The sequence below is a fragment of the Oncorhynchus keta genome, chromosome 23, assembly GCF_023373465.1.
Source record: "Oncorhynchus keta strain PuntledgeMale-10-30-2019 chromosome 23, Oket_V2, whole genome shotgun sequence".
In the NCBI taxonomy this organism is placed as follows: domain Eukaryota; kingdom Metazoa; phylum Chordata; class Actinopteri; order Salmoniformes; family Salmonidae; genus Oncorhynchus; species Oncorhynchus keta.
In genome coordinates, this window is record NC_068443.1 from 34619621 (window position 1) to 34641500 (window position 21880).

Consider the following 21880-nt stretch of genomic DNA (forward strand, 5'->3'; position numbering starts at 1 on the left):
CAAACACACACCCAGGCTGGCACAGTCAAGACAACAACAGCTGTTGATTCTAGTGTTTCTCACAAAAACGTGTTAGCTGTGAGGAATGCTGAACAGTGAAGAATACGGTTTGTTACGGTCATGACTGGCACGGACACCATGCCTTTGTTTGAGACAGAGAGAGAAAAGACTGCAGTGTTGTGTTCTGGGTCCAAAACTATCTCTAACATATGGCCTCGAGATCAATGCTAGGTCAATGATGTTCGGGGTCACCGTGGTTAGATTATATTTATCCCACTATTCCCACAACAATGGATATGAAGTTGAGAGTAGAGGTCGACCGCTTTAATTAGGGCCGATTACATTGCATTCCATGAGGAAACTGCGTGGCAGGCTGACCACCTGTTACGCGAGTGCAGCGAGGAGCCAAGGTAAGTTGCTAGCTAGCATGAAACTTATCTTATAAAAATCAAACAATCAATCTAAACATAATCACTAGTTAACTCCACATGGTTGATGATATTACTAGGTTAACTATCTTGTCCTGCGTTGCATATAATCAATTCGGTGCCTGTTAATTTATCATCGAATCACAGCCTACTTCGCCAAATGGGTGATTTAACAAAAGCACAATCGTTGCATGAATGTACCTAACTATAAACATCAATGCTTTTCTTAAAGTCAATACACAGAAGTATATATTTTTTAAACCTGCATATTTGGTTAAAAGAAATTAATGTTAGCAGGCAATATTAACTAGGGAAATTGTGTCACTTCTCTTGCGTTTATTGCACGCAGAGTCAGGGTATATGCAGCAGTTTGGGCCACCTGGCTCGTTGCGAACTAATTTGCCAGAATTTTACATAATTATGACACAACATTGAAGGTTGTGCAATATAACAGCAATATTTAGACTTAGGGTTGCCACCCGTTCGATAAAATACGGAATGGTTCCGTATTTCACTGAAAGAATAAAGAAACTATTAATGACCAAAGGCTTGTATTTCTGTGTTTATTATATTATAGTTAAATCTATGATTTGATATTTGATAGAGCAGTCTGACTGAGCGGTGGTAGGCAGCAGCAGGCTCGTAAAGCATTCATTCAAACTTTACACCGTTTGCCAGCAGCTCTTAGCAATGCTAACGTGCTGTTTATGACTTCAAGCCTATCAACTCCTGAGATTAGGCTGGCAATACTAAAGTGCCTATTAGAACATCCAATAGTTAAAGGTATATGAAATACAAATGGTATAGAGAGAAATAGTGGACGCGTCATAATTCCTATAATAATTACAACCTAAAACTTCTTAACTGGGAATATTGAACCACCAGCTTTCATATGTTCTGAGCAAGGAACTTAAACATTAGCTTTTTTACATGGCACATATTGCACTTTTACTTTCTTTTCCAACACTGTGTTTTTGCATTATTTAAACCAAATTGAGCAAGTTTCATTATTTATTTGACACTAAATAGATTTCATTTATGTATTATATTAAGTTAAAATAAGTGTTTGTTCAGTATTGTTGTAATTGTCATTATTACAAATATATATTTATTTATTTAATCAAAATTGGCCGATTTTTAATTGGAATCTGCTTTTTTTTGGTCCTCCAATCGGTATTGGCGTTAAAATTCTACTCGGTCAACCTCTAGTTGGGAGTAGTAGGCTACTCTGTGCTGTGCTATAATACACTACATGTTTGTTGCCCCCCTGCAAAAGGATATAATTTAGGCTAGCCTACACTCTTTGCAATGGCCAGCAGCGAGGGCCAATGTCAAGATGAAAACACAATGTGCATGCTAGCACAAATAATGTGCTTGCTGCCTCTCCATCCCATAAAAATTATTCAACATGACCACCATAATATCTGTCAGTTTACATGAAGTAAACAAAGCATGAAGATAATAAAGTAGCCTACAAATTTGCTTGCGCAGGAAGAAAATCAATAGGTCACTTGAAATATGTTCCGAAGCCTACATTTAGGACATATTAAGATATGTAGCTTAACTATTTGCCTAAATACTCAACCCCATATTAGCCTGCCTATAGTGAAAGACCAGTAGGCTAAATCCCTGTCATGTGCGGTACGAGCGCAGGGATCAGGGGATGGTGGAGCCCTGGCTTTCTGAGGAATGCCATGAGGGTCAAAGCAGAGAGGCTCAGTAGAAATGGATGCTGTGAAGTGGGAACAGTTGAGTACACAGACAGACAGAACATGAACAGAACAGTAGTCAGTATGCAGCTCTGCCTGAGAGAGCGCCAAGGGGCAGGGAGGGAAAGAGGACTTGGGGATGCTCTGTGGCTGAGGTAGAGATACTTTTTGTTATGAATACTGACTAGGCTGTGCCCCCCGCAGAGTCATTCTTTCGAGTGGTCGAAATGTTTAAACTCAGGGTGTGTCTATATATGGAAAAATAGCCTATGTGTTTTAATAAAATCAACTACTGTATATGTAAGCCACTGAGCTTGTCTGATGCTTTAAGCACACTGTGATTAAATAATTAAGACACACAAATGACTCAAGGGAGCCAGAGATCAAGATCGCCTAACTAAACAAACCAAAAAATTGTTCCCGAACCACCACCTGCTGCTGGCCTTCGCAGATTCTGCCATTACTCTCCCAAAGTTGCCGGTAATAGGCTAAACCAGGGATCGGCAACCTTTTCCATTTGGAGTGCCAATTTATCTTACCATTTCTACCGATCTGTGTGCCAGTTATGATTTTCTTATGCACATTTTCGTAGAACATTTATTATATAATAAAGTCTTGATCTCAATCATTGTCGTGGTTAATAACAATTATATCTAAATGAAAATGCTACAAATCTAAAAGCAACTTCAATTGCCATTGCCAACTATGTAAAAATAGCCTCCAGAAAGCCAACAAATAAATAAAAACAGACTTTGTTTACTTGCTGTTTGAGGTGAAGAAAAAATTACTTTGAGAATCTCCACAGCTCATTAGTGGTGGTGAGTTAAGACAGAAATACTGTCAGATCCCCAAATGGGCACATTTTATACGCCTACATGTGCACTCAAGCCAGGTAGCCTAGGCCTACTTCTATGCGTAGTCAGGTGTGCGTCCTTTGTCAACATTGACAGGAGCGCTCCAAACCAAACACAATGAATGGCCTCGTAAATGGAATGAAATAAACCAAAACGTGTTTCTCACAAGTGTAGCCTAGTATGTGTTTTGTATGTCCACTCCAAAATGGAGAAGAAAAAGAATAGTAATATATTGAATGCATTAACAGAAATGACGGTATCCAAACAAACATTGTAGATTAGAAATGATGTGAATTAACGGTAAATGTACTATTGGTATGCCATCCCTGCGGCTTCCGCAATGGATTAGTCCACTGAGACATGCATCAATCAAGACATGTCCCATACGTGTTTTGGGAATTTTCTGCAATTCTACACATTTTGTCACTGGGCAAAGGGAAATCTGCAGTTTTATAGCTAATCTCATGCTATTGTACACATTTTGCCATGAGGAAGTTTATCATTTTTAAAGCTAGAATATAAATGTATTTCCATGACAGAATTAAAAAGCTATTTTGGACTGACCAATGTAGATAGTTTCAAAAAGTTACATATCAGGAAATTTCGATTAGAAATCTTTTGGATATCGGAGCAACCTTGATGGAATCTTATTTGAGTCAGAAAGGATGTTCATATGATAAGGAAGATATGCAAAACCTTGCGGAGAGCCTATCCAACTGACAATCCCTTAGAAAAAAACAAACACTTTTGGGACTTAAAACAAACTGATGTTGGCACAAGATGGAGGGAATGTTAGAACATAACTAACAAAATTACAGTTAAAGAAACTGTACGCTTGCTTAATCCGGTATAAACTAATGTATAGAATGTATTATACGAGAGACAAAATTCACAAATTCCACAGCACAACGGCATAGTCATGTCTTCAGTGTTAAACTAAATAATGACTTGATAATCCATGCTTTCTGGGAATACTATAAAGCCCAAAAGTTATGGGCGGAGCTGGAAAGTTGTCAGATGTATTACAATATAAACATTTTTTAATTTGTCTGTTTGCATATTTCAAGACATGGCATTATGGGGGTGCTGTGAGATACCCAATGGGCTGGACGATTCTCTTCTCATCTTGAAAAATGTCTGCTAAAAACGTGGACATCAATCCGCAATCATTAACACAATGGAAGAATCTAAAGATTTATTATTGAAACATCATGGGTGACCTAGAAAAAAGGGGGGGCTTTCAGTTATTATGGGCCTCCCATAACATGAGTGAATTAAATTTCATTTAATCAGAATGTCATTCCAGTACACTGCTTGCTATGGATTCTATCTGATAGTGTTTGCATGTTTTGGTAAAGAGACAAATCATGTCAAGTGTTCCAAACGGGGACAAGTAGAGAGCATGCGAAAGATGAATTGGTCACACAGTGTGAAAATGTATCTTGATAGTGATGAGTGGGTTGTCATCCTCCAGGCCTGACCTTGTGCCTGCAGCGATGGGATCTAGGGCTGCAAGATATATCGAATGAATTAGATGAATTCAAATGTATGTTTTTTTGCACAATATTCCAAATACCTATATTGCAAGGTACCTGTATCGTATTTAAAAAAATGTAATGAGCATTTATGTCCCCTTGTTCCCATGTTGTCTTTTTGGTCACGTCGTCTTTGCGCCTTCTGTGCTGTGTTCACCTTCCCATTTACACCAGAGATCTGTATATAATGACAAGATGGTCATCTCTCCGCCCTAACAATGGAAGTCGTTGTCCCAAAGGCGGCACGGCAGGCGACAAGGTTAGGTCCAAAATAAGCCCATAAAAATGCATTGGGCTTATTTTGGACAGATTTTGGCGAGAGTGAAACCTTACCTCACCTCTTCCTCTGTTTACACACAGACATCAAGCCCCTCCCCCTGACACTCGCACAACAAAGATGAGAGATCACTTCTTCCTCTCTGACAAGCGGTTTCAACTCACTGTTTGCATTTGAGATTTGGTCCAACAGAATGGGTCATACGGACACCAACACATTGAGACATTATTTTACTGTAACAGAGGAGACGTTAACTTTTCTAACCATACCCTCAACTCCTCAAATTGAGCTCATAGTAGACACTACTAAAACAGGAGTATCAATGAACATTGGTTCTGGAAAATGAATTCTCAGTTTGTCGCGCACGGCATTGGGGTACCACTTTAGCCAAAGACTGTTATACCAGCTGCCTAGTCAGTTTTTTTATGCTTATTGCATATTTATAAAACACAAAGGATTTGGCAACTCATTCTGAGAAAGAAGGTAGGCCATTTGATTTCAACATCTGAACAAAGTGGACAGGCTAGCCTGCTGTTCAAACAGTTGGAGAAGGACAGAATGGTGTGTTCATAACAATTCAACTGTTCTTCCTTGTTAACTAGCAAATAGATCGAAGTTGGCTAAACTCGAAATATAAAGATTAACTGGCTACGTCCTAGCAGGTGGGCTTGTGCTTGAGATTGTTTGAGACCTGTGGTCATTTTCTATAATGCCTGCTACAAGATGTGAATGGTTGCATGGTTCTGGTTACATTTGTAACAAAAGGGCATTTACATAGGCAGAGTTTTGGTTGTGGAAGGCTTATATTTAGCCAAGGTATAATTGAAAAAGCCCTGAATTCATTTAGATTATTGTTGACTGTTTGAAATGCAGTGTATTTGACCTTCAATTGTACAACAACGCTTATTTAGAGAGAACATAAAATTTAGATATACAGTCGTGGTCAAAAGTTGAGAATGACACATTAATTTTCACAAAGTTTGCTGCTTCAGTTCATTTCACAAGTGTCAAAGGCTTTTATTGACAATTACATGAAGTTGATGCAGAGAGTCAATATTTGCAGTGTTGACCCTTCTTTTTCAAGACCTCTGAAATCTGCCCCTGGCATGCTGTCAATTAACTCTGGGCCACATCCTGACTGATGGCAGGCCATTCTTGCATAATCAATGCTTGGAGTTTGTCAGAATTTGTGGGTTTTTGTTTGTCCACCCGCCTCTTGAGGATTGACCACACAGGATTGACCACACGTTCTCTTTGGGATTAAGGTCTGGGGAGTTCCCTGGCCTTGGACCCAAAATATTGATGTTTTGTTCCCCGGGCCACTTAGTTATCACTTTTGCCTTATGGTAAGGTGCTCCATCATGCTGGAAAAGGCATTGTTCGTCACCAAACTGTTCCTGGATGGTTGGGAGAAGATGCTCCCGGAGGATGTGTTGGTACTATTCTTTATTCATGGCTGTGTTCTTAGGCAAAATTGTGATTGAGCCCACTTCCTTGGCTGAGAAGCAACCCCACACATGAATGGTCTCAGGATGCTTTACTGTTGGTATGACACAGGACTGATGGTAGCGCTCATCTTGATGCCCCAAACAATCGGAAAGGGGATTCATCAGAGAAAATGACTTTACCCCAGTCCTCAGCAGTCCAATCCCTGTACATTTTGCAGAATATCAGTCTGTCCCTGATGTTTTTCCTGGAGAGAAGTGGCTTCTTTGCAGGCCTGCTTGATACCAGGCCATCCTCCAAAAGTCTTTGCCTCACTGTACATGCAGTTGCATTCACACCTGCCTGCTGCCATTCCCGAGCAAGCTCTGTACTGGTGGTGCCCTGATCCCGCAGCTGAATCAACTTTAGGAGACGGTCCTGGTGCTTGCTGGACTTTCTTTGGCGCAATGAAGCCTTCTTCACAACAATTGAACTGCTCTCCTTGAAGTTCTTGATGATCCGATAAATGGTTGATTTAGGTGCAATATTACTGGCAGCAATATCTTTGCCTGTGAAGCCCTTTTTGTGCAAGCAATGATGATGGCACGTGTTTCCTTGCAGGTAACCATGGTTGGCAGAGGAAGAACAATGATTCCAAGCACCACCCTCCTTTTGAAGCTTCCAGTCTGTTATTCAAACTCAATCAGCATGACAGAGTGATCTCCAGCCTTGTCCTCGTCAACACGCACACCTGTGTTAACGAGAGAATCACTGACATGTCAGCTGGTCCTTTTGTGGCAGGGTTGAAATGCAGTGGAAATGTTTTTTTGGAATTCAGTTAATTTGCATGACAAAGAGGGACTTTGAAATGAATTGCAATTAATCTGATAACTCTTCATAACATTCTGGAGTATATGCAAATTGCCATCATGAGGCAGCAGACTTTGTGAAAATTCATATTTGTGTCATTCTCAAAACTTTTGGCCACGACTGTACAGTTGAAGTCAAAAGTTTACATACACCTTAGCCAAATACATTTTAACTCAGTTTTTCACAATTCCTGACATTTAATCCTAGTAAATATTCCAGTTAGGATCACCACTTTATTTTAAGAATGTGAAATGTCAGAATAATAGTAGAGAGAATGATTTATTTATTTCATCACATTCCCTGTGGGTCAGATGTTTACATACACTCAATTAGTATTTGGTAGCATTGCCTTTACATTGTGTTTAACTTGGGTCAAATGTTTCAGGTAGCCTTCCACAATAAGATGGATGAATGTTGGCCCATTCCTCCTGACAGAACTGGTGTAACTGAGTCAGGTTTGTAGGCCTCCTTGCTCGCACACACTTTTTCAGTTCTGCCCACAACTTTTGTGGTCAGGGCTTTGGGCTTTGTGATGGCCACTCCAATACCTTGTGTTTGTCCTTAAGCCATTTTGCCACAACTTTGGAAGTATGCTTGGGGTCATTGTCCATTTGGAAGACCCATTGGTGACCAAGCTTTAACTTCCTGTCTGATGTGTTGCTTCAATATATCCACATAATGTTCCTCCCTCATGATGCCATCTATTTCGTGAAGCGCAACAGTCCCTCCTGCAGCAAAGCACCCCCACAACATGATGCTGCCACCCCCATGCTTCACGGTTGGGATGGTGATCTTCAGCTTGCAAGCCTCCCGCTTTTTCCTCCAAACATAACGATGGTCATTATGGCCAAACAGTTCTATTTTTGTTTCATCAGACCAGAGGACATTTCTCCAAAAAGTACGATCTTTGTCCCCATGTGCAGTTGCAAACCGTAGTCTGGCTTTTTTTATGGCGGTTTTGGAGCAGTGGCTTCTTCCTTGCTGAACGGCCTTTCAGGTTATGTCGATATAGGACTCGTTTTACTGGGGGTATAGATACTTTTGTACCCATTTCCTCCAGCATCTTCACAAGGTCCTTTGCTGTTGTTAGTGTGTGTAAACTTCTGACCCACTGGAATTGTGACACAGTGAATTATAAGTGAAATAATCTGTCTGTAAACAATTGTTGGAAAAATGACTTGTGTCATGCACAAAGTAGATGTCCAAACCGACTTGTCAAAATTGTAGTTTGTCAACAAGAAATTTGTGGAGTGGTTGAAAAACAAGTTTTAATGACTCCAACCTAAGTGAATATAAACTTCCAACTTGACCTGTATATCGTGAATCACCCATAAGTTTGAAAAAATCAAGATATTATTTTTTGTTCATATAACCCAGCCCTAGATGAATTATCCAGTAGGTTAGCCAGGGCGAGTTACTTTCTCAAACGTGGATACATCTCCCTGCTTTGTCTTCATTCCAGCGATATGCGAAGCGGAGGTGAGTCTGATTCACACGATGGAGTGGGATTTTGATGACATTTAGCTTGCTTGAAGCGATCTTTAGAAGTGAAGCTCTCAGCTGCTGCAAATGCCTGACCTGGAACAATCTGCAAATCACACGCGAATCTTTACATCATATTACTCTGAGAATCAGCAGACTACTAAGAGTATGAGTATTATGTAAAAGACCAGCATTCCAACGAGGGGCTGAGGGGACCTGTGTTTATCAACCTTTTCTGTGCCAGGGACTGGCAAACTGTGGTTCACAACCTTGTACCTGAGATTAAAACTAGTTATTGAGAGCTGTTGAAATAGTGTCAACTCCCTATCTGACAGAGCAGGAAGCGACATCACAAGGACCGGCGCTGGTCAACAGACCAGAGGGTTGAGAACATTTGTAAGCCTACTTTCCCACCTTTTTCCCCCCTTTTTTTCCCCTCCAAAGTTCATGTTCTTCCTCAGGAGAGAGGGGCAGGTCTTTTGGGATGTTGATGTTTTATGTTCAACATTCTGTTTTATTGCTTGGCGTCCTACTGAGTAGTAAGATCTGCACCAGCTGTGAAAGGTTGCGTTTCTGCTGTTTTTTTGTTGTTGAAAAAGAGCCTGAACAGACACATGAACAGAGACAGCCAGGCCTTGTATCTCGGGCTGGGAATTGCCAGGGACCTCGCAAAACGATATTAGCACGATATTTAGGTGCCTATTACGATTCTCACCATTCTGTATGTATTGCGTTTCGATATTGCAATTTGATGTTCCAAACATGTTGCTCACTATATGTCTGCTGCAGAGGGACCAGAGAAAATGAGTTGATCAGTCATGGGGGAAAAAGCGCTGAAAACCTGTTGGCTCACTATTCAAAAAGAAGATGGAGGATAAGCTATAGGATGAAAAATACCAGAGTTTTGTCTCAGGTACAGCCGACTAGCGCTAGCTAACGCTACCTAGCAAAATACAATATAATAATTGACATGGAGTCAAAGTATCGATATGTCATTCAAAATAATATTGCGATATGTAAAAATCGGTATTTCTCTCCATCACTACTTGTGTCCCCCATGGTAGGCCCCCCTCATCCTGCTTGTCTGATGTAAAATTGGGTGCATCTTAATGGTCTATAAGAAGCTTCCTTTCCCCCTCACTCTCCTCTTCATCTGCACTAATCTGAAAAGATAGGCTAGGGGAATCATGAAAGGAAGACGCTGGATGCCTACTGGAAATGATCTTTCACCAGTCCAGAGCTTTCAGATCAGGACCAAAGACCATAGTAGCCATCTGAAGTTTAGACTTGCCTGTGGTGATTTTGGTTATAATGAAAAGAAAAAAAATGGAACAAATTATTGTAGCACAATCACTTGCCACTCAATAAGTTTTAGGCCTAACAGATGATACCTTTGGCTATATGAAATAGCAGAGGGAAATCTATGATGTACATGGTGGTCCATTCCATCTACTACGGATCTCAAGGGACACAAAGCAGCTCATGGTGACTGGTACGGAGGTTAGTCTGGGGTCCTCGGAATACGTATCTCACATCAAAAAGCTAGTGGATTGCCATGTTCGACAGCACCTGTACCACATTTCCTCTTTTCTATAATGCAGGCAGGTCCTTTCTCTGCCCCAGGGCTGGAGGTTGCCAGTGACATGCTGAGAGACCAAGTCAGTCGTGACTAATCAGACATGATGTGGTGGTCAGCGAGGCGCCCCCCCCACGTTTTGATGAGGACATTTGTTAAGACTTAATTATTTGGGCCTTACTTGTTGAGTGTGCAGCTGGCTATGTTTGTGTCATGAACATTTGGAGTCAAAGTGCGGTTGCCACTAGCAGTGGCATCAAATAGTCACGGTTCCTGGAAATGTGCACAAATTACAGTCATAGCAGCATCTCTTAGAGCAGTTATGTTTAGTCAGTGTAACTACAGTGGGGGTCAATCCTGCTAAACAAAAAAACCTCTGTTTCTGTACTCAAACAATAGTGCACTCTTGTACACGAGTAGGCCTACATGGTACAGTGGCTGAGGTATGTTAGTTTGCAGTCTGAGGATCAGTAGATAAGAGACTGGGTCAGACAGCGTTCACTAGGACAGCTCCACTGATATGAGCCATGAGGGAGCAGACAAACGGGGAGAGAGGGCAGGGTAAAGAGCGAGGGAGAACGGTGTGTGTAATAAAGCCCGTCAGCTTTCAGCTGGACCCCCACTTCTCACCAATGGATTTAAAGTAGCAGTGGAGTTTTACTGAGACTGGTATAAAGCTGGCACTCGGGAAGGGAGAAGGGTGGAGGAGGAGAGAAATAACAGTCCAAACACTTTGGGGAGGGGGCATTCACTGTAGACGGTGGGGGCCTTGAAGGTTGACCAGAATCCTCTCTGACTATACTAATTACAATGGGCCTGGTGTGATGGCGGCTATCTGGCGGATGCTTAATGCATTAAAACAAGCTGTGATAAAAACCTTGCAGCTGCGGCTGTTGTTCGGGAATGTTCTCTGCTGGTTGTAAGTTAGTATGGTGGACCGTTATCTCAGACCTGATTAAATGTACTGTTTACAGTGCATGATAATGTCTAGGTTGAATAGTACCACAGTTATAGTTAGTGTGGCTGTCATCTCAGCTAGCCTGATTTATGTCTGGGCTATGTTTGAATTAGCTGGGCTACTTCTGAGATTGCGGTGGCGATAACGTGTATATTGGATAATTTGAATGCTCTGACATGTTAAGCGACGTGATAATGTGGCCGTGTGGTGTCAAGTTAGGGTTGTAGTATTGCGGCTATTGGTTGTGATGGCATAGCTTATGTGTGTGTCATGTTGTGTATTTCGTATCATATCGGAGATGATAGTCGCTCTGGATAAGAGCGTCTGCTAAATGACTTAAATGTAAATGTAAAAATGATAAACCATGTGGTTCGAGCCCAGAATGCTGATTTTTGTTTTTCTTCTGAAAGATGTGGTATATCAAACCGTATACCCAAACAAAGGACTTTTCACTGCTACGACCCTTAGCTGTGGTATATTGGCCATATACCACACCTCCTCTGGCCTCATTGCGTAATTATAGTGCGGCCGTTTCAGTTCTGATCATGTTTCTGTTGTGTTTGTGTGTAGCCTACTAAGTCACGTTTTATTAGGCTCGTTTGTGATAGTGGGGCGGTCGTTTCGTCTCTCGGTTTTGATAGTGTGGCCCTAGTCTCATGTTTCCCCTGCTCATGTGAATCCTCTGGAGGCGGAGGATTCGCATGAAACCCATCTGTCTGATTCCTGACACATCAATGGAGAGGAGACGCAGCTGCGTCGTGGACCCAGCAGGCCTTTTCCACACTCGGTGAACATGTCTGTTTGTTCTGTCTTTTGCCTCCAGTCAACGGTTGCCCTACCTGCAGTTTAAACAAATAGTTTTTAGTCGAGTGCATCTGCCTCCAGAGAAACAAGAGAACTAGCTGGTCTGATCATGTGGCCTAACACTCACCAGTGTGAGGTGTCCCAGATGGCAATTTGACTACAAAACCACAGATACCCCTAATAACCATCCAACACATTATAACATGCCAATCAAACACACCTGAGCTCTGGCAAATAGGCCAACTGAACATCTGCATATTGTACTAACACATTGATGTAGAGTAGTGCTGAGCCATTAGTGCTTTTTGAGGTCAGTTTCTGTTAGATTATACAAAAACTGATCACAGTAAAAAAATGAAATGCACTATGCATTATGTGGTTTGATTTCTCAAAAATATAACAATTAATAAAAGTCCCATGATGGTAGTGACTGCCCATGACTGCTTATCACTTATTAACCGTAAGTTATTCACAAATCTTTAATAAACTATTTCATTTGTTGTGTATATCCGATTACTTTTTGTTATTTCATTCCAAGTCATCTCATCTCTATAGAGCTGCTTCCTATGCTGTCTGATAGTCAGTCGTCCTTCAAAGTAAATAAGGTATACTTTTATGACTGCTGAATACCTTCTATCAGTCACTTGGATAATGTATTTTCAGGTCGAGATACCTCGTGAAGCAACCGCTCTCTGTCCCTCTCGATGTCTCTAACATAGCAGCCATAAAGGAAACACACAGGCCGGATAAGTAGGTGCACAATGGATTGTGGTCAGTGTAGTTAATTACCACATTTTCTCCTCTAAACTATGTAGAATATTGGCCTGTGGGGAAACTACAACTCCCTACTACATCGCACAGTTTGGGCTTGATTTGATTTGAATTGAGAAACTGCAATGTGTGCATTGAGCTCGCAGAAAAAAACCCAAACAAAATGGAATTCAAATAATTGAACCACATTTGTCAGTTAGTTGTTTGACATTTTGGATAATCGCTCAGCACTGGTGTAGAGCCCTCCACACGGACTCCTAGGCAGAGGCAGTCTGTTCATTTGTGCTTGATTGCGAGGAGAGCTACTTTCAGGGACATTCAGGAACCTCCTTTTTTCCGTGATGTAGGTCAAGACCTTTTCATTTTAGCGAGTGTACTTGTAAGCTGCTTGAGTTCTGCTGTGCTGTTATGTGAGGGTGCACATCACGTCCCTTTGTGCACACACTGACTGATTTTCACAGTCCCGAAGCCTTGGCAGTGTATAGTCTTAGGATTAGATCCGGAGTGACATTTGTCCTGCTGAGGTTGTGCTTATGCCTCACCTTTGCCCTGCTTCTGCTTGGCGTTAACCCTTCCTGGGTCTCAGGCTGTCTCTCTAGAGGTCTCTCAGGCAGACCTGTTCATATGCATGAGGTTAAATGCCACTCTCGACTGTTTTCACCCTCTAAGAAACAACAAACCCTGATAGGCCTACATAGGACTGGACTATTTGTGTGACATTCATGGCTGTGTATTAGATCAGTGGTTCACAAACTGTGGGGGGCGAGCCGTTCTAATAGTAGAATGCACAAGGTGCAATTTTGAAATTGGGTAGTGCATCATCAGTTTTCCTCTCGTCATTACAGACCTCAGAGAGCTATTTATAACTTGTCAGAAATGTCCAGATCAACTAGTCCATGTCAGCTTACGTTTTTTTAGCTAGGTCTTTTAGCCCATTGATTTTGTGTTGTAATGTTTGAGTCATTCAGATATCACATGAACACGCATAAGACATGACAAAATGTGTAGAATTGCATGAAGTTTGCTTTAAAATGTTCTCCGCCAACAAGAGGGGTGTGAACCGTTTGGGAACCCCTATCTTAGATGTTTTGTGACATTCATATAACCCTTAAAATGTTAATGTTAATGGTGATTCCATAGAGATTAAATGTCTTGTTTACAAAGGCTTTGTGCCAAACAGGAAGTAGCAATATTACCCTGTAACTCTGCTTTATTTATCTGCACCCTGTAAGGTGTATTTGTTTGTTGTCCTCCGTCGTCTGGGTGTTGTGTAAAGGCTTATTTACAGATGGCTGGGATTGCTACCGGAGTCGTGAGATTATTCCACCATCAAGTCGAATGAAGGGGGATTATACAGCAGCACTGCTGTGAGTGTGAACGACCCGCCAGAAGGTACTGATGAGACGGCCCTATTGTACCAAGCCTGAGCAGATGGTCTCAACCAAAGGTCGCCACAGGAACAGTTGAAGGGTGCCAGGTCACGAGCACTTCCCTATTTCCCAAACGCAAACAAGCAGTGCAGAGGGATAGAGAAGAGCCGTGTCTACAGTAGCACTGCGGACGATTGTGACATTGACAGTATTCGGATAAAGTCACGAACTGCTCTCTACCTGTAAGGGCGAATTGTTTTAGGTTTCGAATTAAGTCAGCCTTGTCCAAGTGTTGGAACATTCTTTATCATTTCTGCTGAAACCAGACTCTACATTGCTGCCGATAAATGAAATACAGGAGAGAAAAAAATGGTGCCTGATTTTACAAATGTTTTGTCCATTGACAAAAATGACTTGCAATTTGTGGCAAATAACCTATATCTGTTGTTATTGTTTTTCCTTCAGCACCTGAGGCATCCTGTAACCTCAGCTGTAGCAGCAGAATCTCAGAATCAGAGAACTAAAGGGCCTGTCATGGCAGGTGGATGCATACAGGCGAACACACCTGGTGCTCTTCAATGGACTCCTATCGTCATTAGGACTTCTCTTTCCAGGTGTCGTTGACAACTGAAGACCTGTCCTAACTATGACTTGTAACTATGTTTTCCCGTCTTGTAGCGGACTTGTAGCTGATAGAGCCCTTGACCTTGAACCAGTTAGAACTTGTTCTTCTCTGCCCCCTCCCCGACCCAGCCTGCTCCTCCATAAACCTATTTTGTTATGTGCTTTGCTGTCGTCCCTCAATGTAAAATAAAGATGCCCAAAGAACAGTATCAGTATCCCTGCCCCCTAATGTTGCCTCCCTCACTTTTTCCAGTCACAACTCCACCTGCCCGTATCCAGTAACTTAGGGACAAAGAGATCCTTGCTGGTGTTGTTATGACGATGAGTTGTGATCTCTGCAGTTTTTACCAGGGAATATACAACAGTAATAGGAGAAAGAACCCAGACAAAAACCCACCTTCCACCTACCAGTGTGCATCTTCTGAAGTCAAAATATTTGACAGAACTGCTCTTAGTGGAGACAGTTCTTCCTGGGACAGGATTGGGCTTACTTCCATTTTAACTCCATAAAAAGAGAAAGAAGAAATTAGCTTTTTCTGTTCAGCCTCCGGACTGACTTGTCCCCAACCCTGTCTGTAGGATTACTTTGAGGTCACGTCATGGTACACTACACTATCCCTGCTTTACCCATAATGTCTATCTGTGGTATAGCATCGTAACCTCTTAATCTTAAGACCTTTTGGGTCCATGATCCGGTTGTCTCTCTAAGACTTTCAGACTGAGACCACGGCTGTTTCAGGAAGGCTCTGCTTTCTTTTTAAGTTTGTGTGCATTTGTCCCTAATTATTAGCCCTCTGAGTTGAGCCAGGGTTGTTTTGTTAGCCTACTATTTGTGGATGGGACATTTTTGTCTGATCATCCTCCGTGAACTCTGTACCCCGGTGTATTGGGACAATAGGCAGTGATTACGGTGCTGTACAGTCGATCTTGGTGAATTAACCCCAGGGTCAGTGAGATCAGTCTGACGATGGGATTAAAGGGCGACCCAAATCCTCTGCACGGGGGTGGGGACGTAGTACCTGGTACAGTAGTACTATTTAAGTATTTTTGTTTTGTTTCCGCATCATCTGACCTTTGTTTCACAGTCAGTCACTCTTACGTAGGTCATAACGAGGCCAGTTGTCTTTAAAGACAATGATTCGTTTTTAGGTGGTGTCCACTTGACCACTGTCCATCTACTATTGGTTTTCCTGAGGTAAACTGCTGCATCAAGCACGACGCGGACAAAATAGTTGAAAATATTAATTGACTGGATGGATGCCAAGTGTTCTCTGTACAAATGTACCATATACAGTATCTTTTGCTCAGCAACACCCTCAATATGTGAAACCGCCTATCTTCAGTTTTGCTTGGACGTCCCCTGGGATGAAGACTGACTGTCGTCCAGACTTCAGACTTTCCGGGGATCCAAAACAAGAGGATTACACTTATTCAGGTTGGTGGATACAGGTCCCCTCAGCCAAATTGGTTTCTCTGCCATAAAAAAACAGATCCTGTCCATGTTAATACTCAACTATTTTGGCTAATGGACCCTATGTCTGGAGGGAAGGCTAAATGTAGGCTAGTACATTAGTACATGGGTCCACCTTGGTCGATCAGGTTGTCTCTCATAGTTCGGGGAGTAGGGCTTTAAGTAGGATGCAGTTTCTCATACAGACACTGATTTAAGCTTTCCCCCCAAAATGCTTCAGGTTAGGATTTTATGGAAGCCAGCTGCTGCTAGGTCTGTGCTTATGGGCAGCTTTTACCCTGAGTGTTAGAGTGAAAGGGCTCTGAAGGGTAGTCAAAAAAGCAGGGTCAGGTTATGCAAAAAGTGGATTGCTGAATTTGGAGAAGCAATTAGGCTAGCGAGGTCAGGTACAGGGTGGCCTGAATGACCGCGTTTGAAGATTTCTGTTATTTCTATAATAACATTAGCCCCACACCAGTTTGTTTCAAATGAACCGTGCTAACTTTGCCAGTGTAAATAGAAAGCGGTTTGCATTGTGCGTCTTAACTCAGTTGGCATCCTCATTCTCTGGTCTGAGTGTTCTGGCTGTCAATGTGGGTGTGTTCCTCAGGCGTCACCTCGTGTAGTCTTTCGGACCTGTGGACAGGGTCAAGGTTAACTCAAGTTTTGGCCTTTTGTTATGTCGTTATCTCTTCAGAGAACATTACCCTGAGAGTCATTGGCCTAATCTGTGTTGAGGGCTGCAGCAAGAGGATTATTTCTCTCTCGTGCACCTTATCAGAATGTCGAAGTGATCTTATCCTTCCCGTGCTCAAAATAAAGAATACGATACCTTTGCTTCTCTTTTCTGTGTTGACTTGTTGAGGTTAAACAAGGGCCTTGCCGAATCTGTTCATAAGGGTCTTGCCACATGGTTTGGCTAGCATAGCATTAGCTGGCCTGAGGCAGGATGTTAAGCTGTGATTAAGGTGGCAGGTAGATCAGACTGTATTAGTTTAATGGGGTCTGACAGCAGGTTCTCATGTCCTACTCAGTTATTTTCCTATGTGTGGTTGTACCATTTGGGTTGTAAAAGGATCCAATTCGGGCACCCCTATGAAGGACGCCAGTCTACGATGTGTACCGTGATTCTGTGTTTCCTGATACGGCAGCTCTGGAAAGTGCTTGTCAACATTTGGGCTGCCAAGAAGAGCTGCTCAAGCAGTAAGTTTGTCTGCTAATTTGCTTGTTTCTTGTATCAGGCAAGGTGTTAGGACAACAACTTGTTAGGAATGTTTTTTCTTCCAAGTAAGATGTGGCACATAGTTTGACGGTGTTGAAAGTTTTTATTTTTATACAGGCTAGTAGAGCTGTTGTGACTATTTAGCAATTACTATAGGCCCTACACAGGTCTATCTTCACCCTTGAATTCCTGCCAGTGTACCAGTATCTATGGCTAAGCCTTAAGTCCCTTTCCAAGAATGTCAGTCTCATGGCCATGTTCAAACCAATATTCAGGGATTTTCAGTCTTAGGCAAAATAGCCACAACATTGCAAGAAAGTGCATGAAATTGACACACATTCAGTCAACTTGTTATTTGTTTTACTCCATAGCCTATAGTTGAATTCTGTGTTATTTATGTGGCAGAAGTGTTGTTTTCTCATACCCTTTTAACCTCTAGATACCACTTGACTGTCAAGTCGATCTCGATTTCAGTGTGGCTCAAATGTGTGACCAGTACAACTGTCACAGCACAGGGGGCGTCCCTCTCTCCTGTGACCAGTACAGCTGTCACAGCACAGGGGGCGTCCCTCTCTCCTTCACTTTTCAATAAAAGCAGGCCGTTAAAGACATCATAGAATACGGAGGCGGAGATTGATCTCCTCTTTTATTGTTGAGTGTCTGCGCTGGTTTACATGACGGATGAATCACCATGCAGCTGATTGATCGGGACTAACCTCCTTTTTAACAAGAAAAGATAATCCGCCTGCATGGGCCTCCAGTCGAAATAACCTGACTCACCTCACTAAGGGATCCCTGTATTGGCTCTTACAACACGGATGGTTCTTTTCCTGTGGTTCTGTAGGTCCTTTGTTGCACAGAAGGCTCCCCAGTTCTCACACATGTTAATAATGAACTGAACCATCAGGTATGGTTACTGTTAGGGAGAGTCTTAAGGCGGATGTTCTGGGCATACGTCTTACTGCTTGCTTGAACTAGTGCAATGACTCTTGAGAATGTTGGGTCACTGTGCAAAAGGAAAATCTTAAAAGAAGAGGGGGAAAAAATGTTTTTACGTAGACCTAGCCGATCCTACAGGGTCGTGCTGCATCTTTGCACACGTGACACCACACACACACGTGCTCTGGTGTGCTGTTACACTTGCATTCACTGCTTCGTGAGGTCATGGCAGGCAGACACTTTCCGTCACCATTATGTTCTGGCTGACTAGTCTACACACACACACACTTACATATAGGGACACTGGGGCTGACGTTGGGTTCTGAATTCCTTTTTTGGGTGCAATAAAAATAGTCTGGAATCAGAGCATGCAAAAACCCAAATAAGAACAAAAAGTCTTACCCTACTAAGGCTCTATCACATGGACAACACCAGTAAGCCTGCCGCTCTCCGCACTTAGCGCATAAACATTGAACGCATGTACGCACACCGTAAGGACCGGCTCGGTCTGTCTACGGGGGCTGGATTGAGATCATTGTGTCTGTCCTCTCGGCAACGTTATGAAAAGGATGGCTGCTTCACTTTGTCTCCTGATGATTCCATTTCTGAAAATATAATACTGCTGCTGCTGATACCCTGCCTGGCTCACCATCACGTCTGACTAACAGTCCACTGAATGCCCATAATCAGATTAGAGAGGGAAAGGGGTGAAAGAGGGGTTATAAACATCCTACAGAAAGGGAGCGAGAGAAGGTCAAATTATTGTATTAAACAGAGGTCATATGACATAGAAAAAACTGAAAACACCATCAGTGGAATATATTGCCTAGACCTGGCTTTTTAAATGTCATTTTTTTGTTTGTTTTATTTAACCAGTCAGTTAAGAACAAATTCTTATTTACAATGATGGCCTACCCCGACCAAACCCTAACCCGGACGACGACGGGCCAATTGTGCGCTGTCCTATAGGACTCCCAATCACGGCCGGATGTGATACAGCCTGGAATCAAACCAGGGACTGTAGTGACGCCTCTTGCACTGAGATGCAATGTCTTAGACCACTGCGCCATTCGGGAGACCAGCCTGGCTGCAGCCTACAACACCTTAACTCTCAGCAGCATGTGTTTGCCTGGTGCTGCAGGTGTCAGTGGCACGGTCTGACAGGTGGACTGCTCCCCCCTCCCTTAATCCTGACACTGCGGGTCCTTGCTGCTGGTGCAGGCCATCCATCTCTGTGCCTGCGGGGAAACCATGGGCAGGAAAGGGGAGGGGGTAGGGAGGGTAAGGTGGGGTGACTTTGTTTTCATCTCTCCCTAAAGGTCAGCAAAAAGTATTCAGCAGAAAGCGGCGGCAGTAAGAGAGGTGTGTGTGTGTGTGTGTGTGTGTGTGTGTGTGTGTGTGAGCGAGCGGGGTCAGGTAGCCTAGCGGTTAGACGGTTGGCCCAGTAACTGAAAGGTTGCTGGTTCAATTTCAGTTTCTGATTTGTTAAAAAAGTTTGAAATATCCAATAAATGTCGTTCCACTTCATGATTGTGTCCCACTTGTTGTTGATTCTTCGTTTGAAGCCTGAAATGTGTCAAAAGGTCGCAAAGTTCAAGGGGGCCGAATACTTTCGCAAGGCACTGTATATGCTGCACTCAATACCATCTACTGTATCTTGCCTATGCCGCTCTGTACCATCACTCATTCATATATCTTTATGTACATGTTCTTTATCCCCTTACATTTGTGTCTATAAGGTAGTAGTTTTGGAATTGTTAGCTAGATTACTCGTTGGTTATTACTGCATTGTCGGAACTAGAAGCACAAGCATTTCGCTACACTCGCACTAACATCTGCTAACCATGTGTATGTGACAAATAAAAATGTGATTTGATTTATTTGGATGACTTGTTGTATTTAAAAATTAATATATATTTTACCTTTTATTTAACTAGGTAGGCCAGTTGAGAACAAGTTCTCATTTACAACTGTGACCTGACCAAGCTAAAGCAAAGCAGTGTAACAAAAACAACAACAGAGTTGCACATGGGATAAACAAACATACAATAGAAAAATCTATATACAGTGTGCGCAAATGTTGTAAGATTAGCAGGTACCACACACAAGGTACCAGTCAACTTTGGACACACCTACTCATTCAAGGGTATTTCTTTATTTTTGACTATTTTCTACATTGTAGAATAATAGTGAAGACATCAAAACTATGAAATAACACATGGAATCTTGTAGTACCAAAAAGTGTAAAACAAATCAAAATATATTTGAGATTCTTCAATGTAGCCACCCTTTGCCTTGATGAAAGCTTTGCACACTCTTGGCATTCTCTCAACCAGCTTCATGAGGAATGCTTTTCCAACAGTCTTGAAGGAGTTGCCACATATGCTGAGCACTTGAATGCTTTTCCTTCACTCTGCGGTCCAACTCATCCCAAACCATCTCAATTGGGTTGAGGTCGGGTGATTGTGGAGGCCAGGTCATCTGATGCAGCACTCCATCACTCTCCTTGGTCAAATACCTCTTATACAGCCTGGAGGTGTGTTTTGGGTCAGTGTTCTGTTGAAAAACAAATGATAGTCCCACTAAGAGCAAACCAGATGGGATGGCGTATGGCTGCAGAATGTTGTGGTAGCCATGCTGGTTAAGTGTGCCTTGAATTCTAAATATATCAGTGTCACCAGCAAAGCACCCCCACACCATCACACCACCTTCTCCATGCTTTACTGTGTGAACCACACATGCGGAGATCATCCACACCACGTCTCACAAAGACACTGCGGTTGGAACCCAAAATCTCACATTTGGACTCATCAGACCAAAAGACAGGTTTCCACTGGTCTAATGTCCATTGCTCGTGTTTCTTGGCCCAAGCAAGTCTCTTCTTATTGGTGTCCTTTAGTAGTGGTTTCTTGAACTCTGTGACTCATTTATTTGGGCTGCAATCTGAGGTGCAGTTTCCTGTGGCGGTCGTCATGAGAGCCAGTTTCATCATAGCGCTTGATGGGTTTTGCGACTGCTCTAGAAGAAACTTTCAAAGTTTTTAATGTTCCGTATTGACTGACCTTCATGTCTTAAAGTAATGATGGACTGTCATTTCTCTTTGCTTATTTAAGCTGTTCTTGGAATAATATGGACTTGGTCTTTTAGCAAATAGGGCTATCTTCTGTATACCATCCCTACCTTGTCACAACACAACTGATTGTCTCAAACACAAATTAACTTTTAAAAAGGCACACCTGTTAATTGAAATGCATTCAGGGTGACTACCTTAGGAAGCTGGTTGAGAGAATGCCAAGAGTGTGCACAGCTGTCATCAAGGCAAAGGGTGGCTACTTTTTAAAATGTGTTTATTTGTTTCTTTTTTTACAGTGTGTATGTGTGTATAATATATATAATATATTATATTATATTTATTGTACAAAACATTACGAACTGCCTTCCTAATATTTAATATCACATTTACAATAGTATTGAGACCCTTTGCTATGAGACCAAAATTGAGCTCCGGTGCATCCTGTTTCCATTGATCATCCTTGAGATGTTTCTGCAACTTGGAGTCCACCTGTGGTAAATTCAATTGATTGGA

At 42.3% G+C, this 21880-nt stretch overlaps 1 protein-coding gene across 3 annotated transcripts in view; it reads left to right on the top strand.

Moving 5' to 3' along the window:
• LOC118402212 (protein FAM110B-like) overlaps positions 1 to 21880 on the top strand; it is a 48291-nt gene that overhangs the window by 1831 nt on the left and 24580 nt on the right. The window contains exon 1 of one of the 3 annotated variants that reach the window (XM_035800231.2): positions 17201 to 17336. The exons of the other annotated variants lie outside the window; for them this stretch is intronic. The gene's annotated coding sequence lies outside the window, so the exon portion shown is untranslated. Of the gene's footprint in view, positions 1 to 17200; positions 17337 to 21880 lie in introns of those variants that run through there. 3 annotated transcript variants of the gene reach the window in all.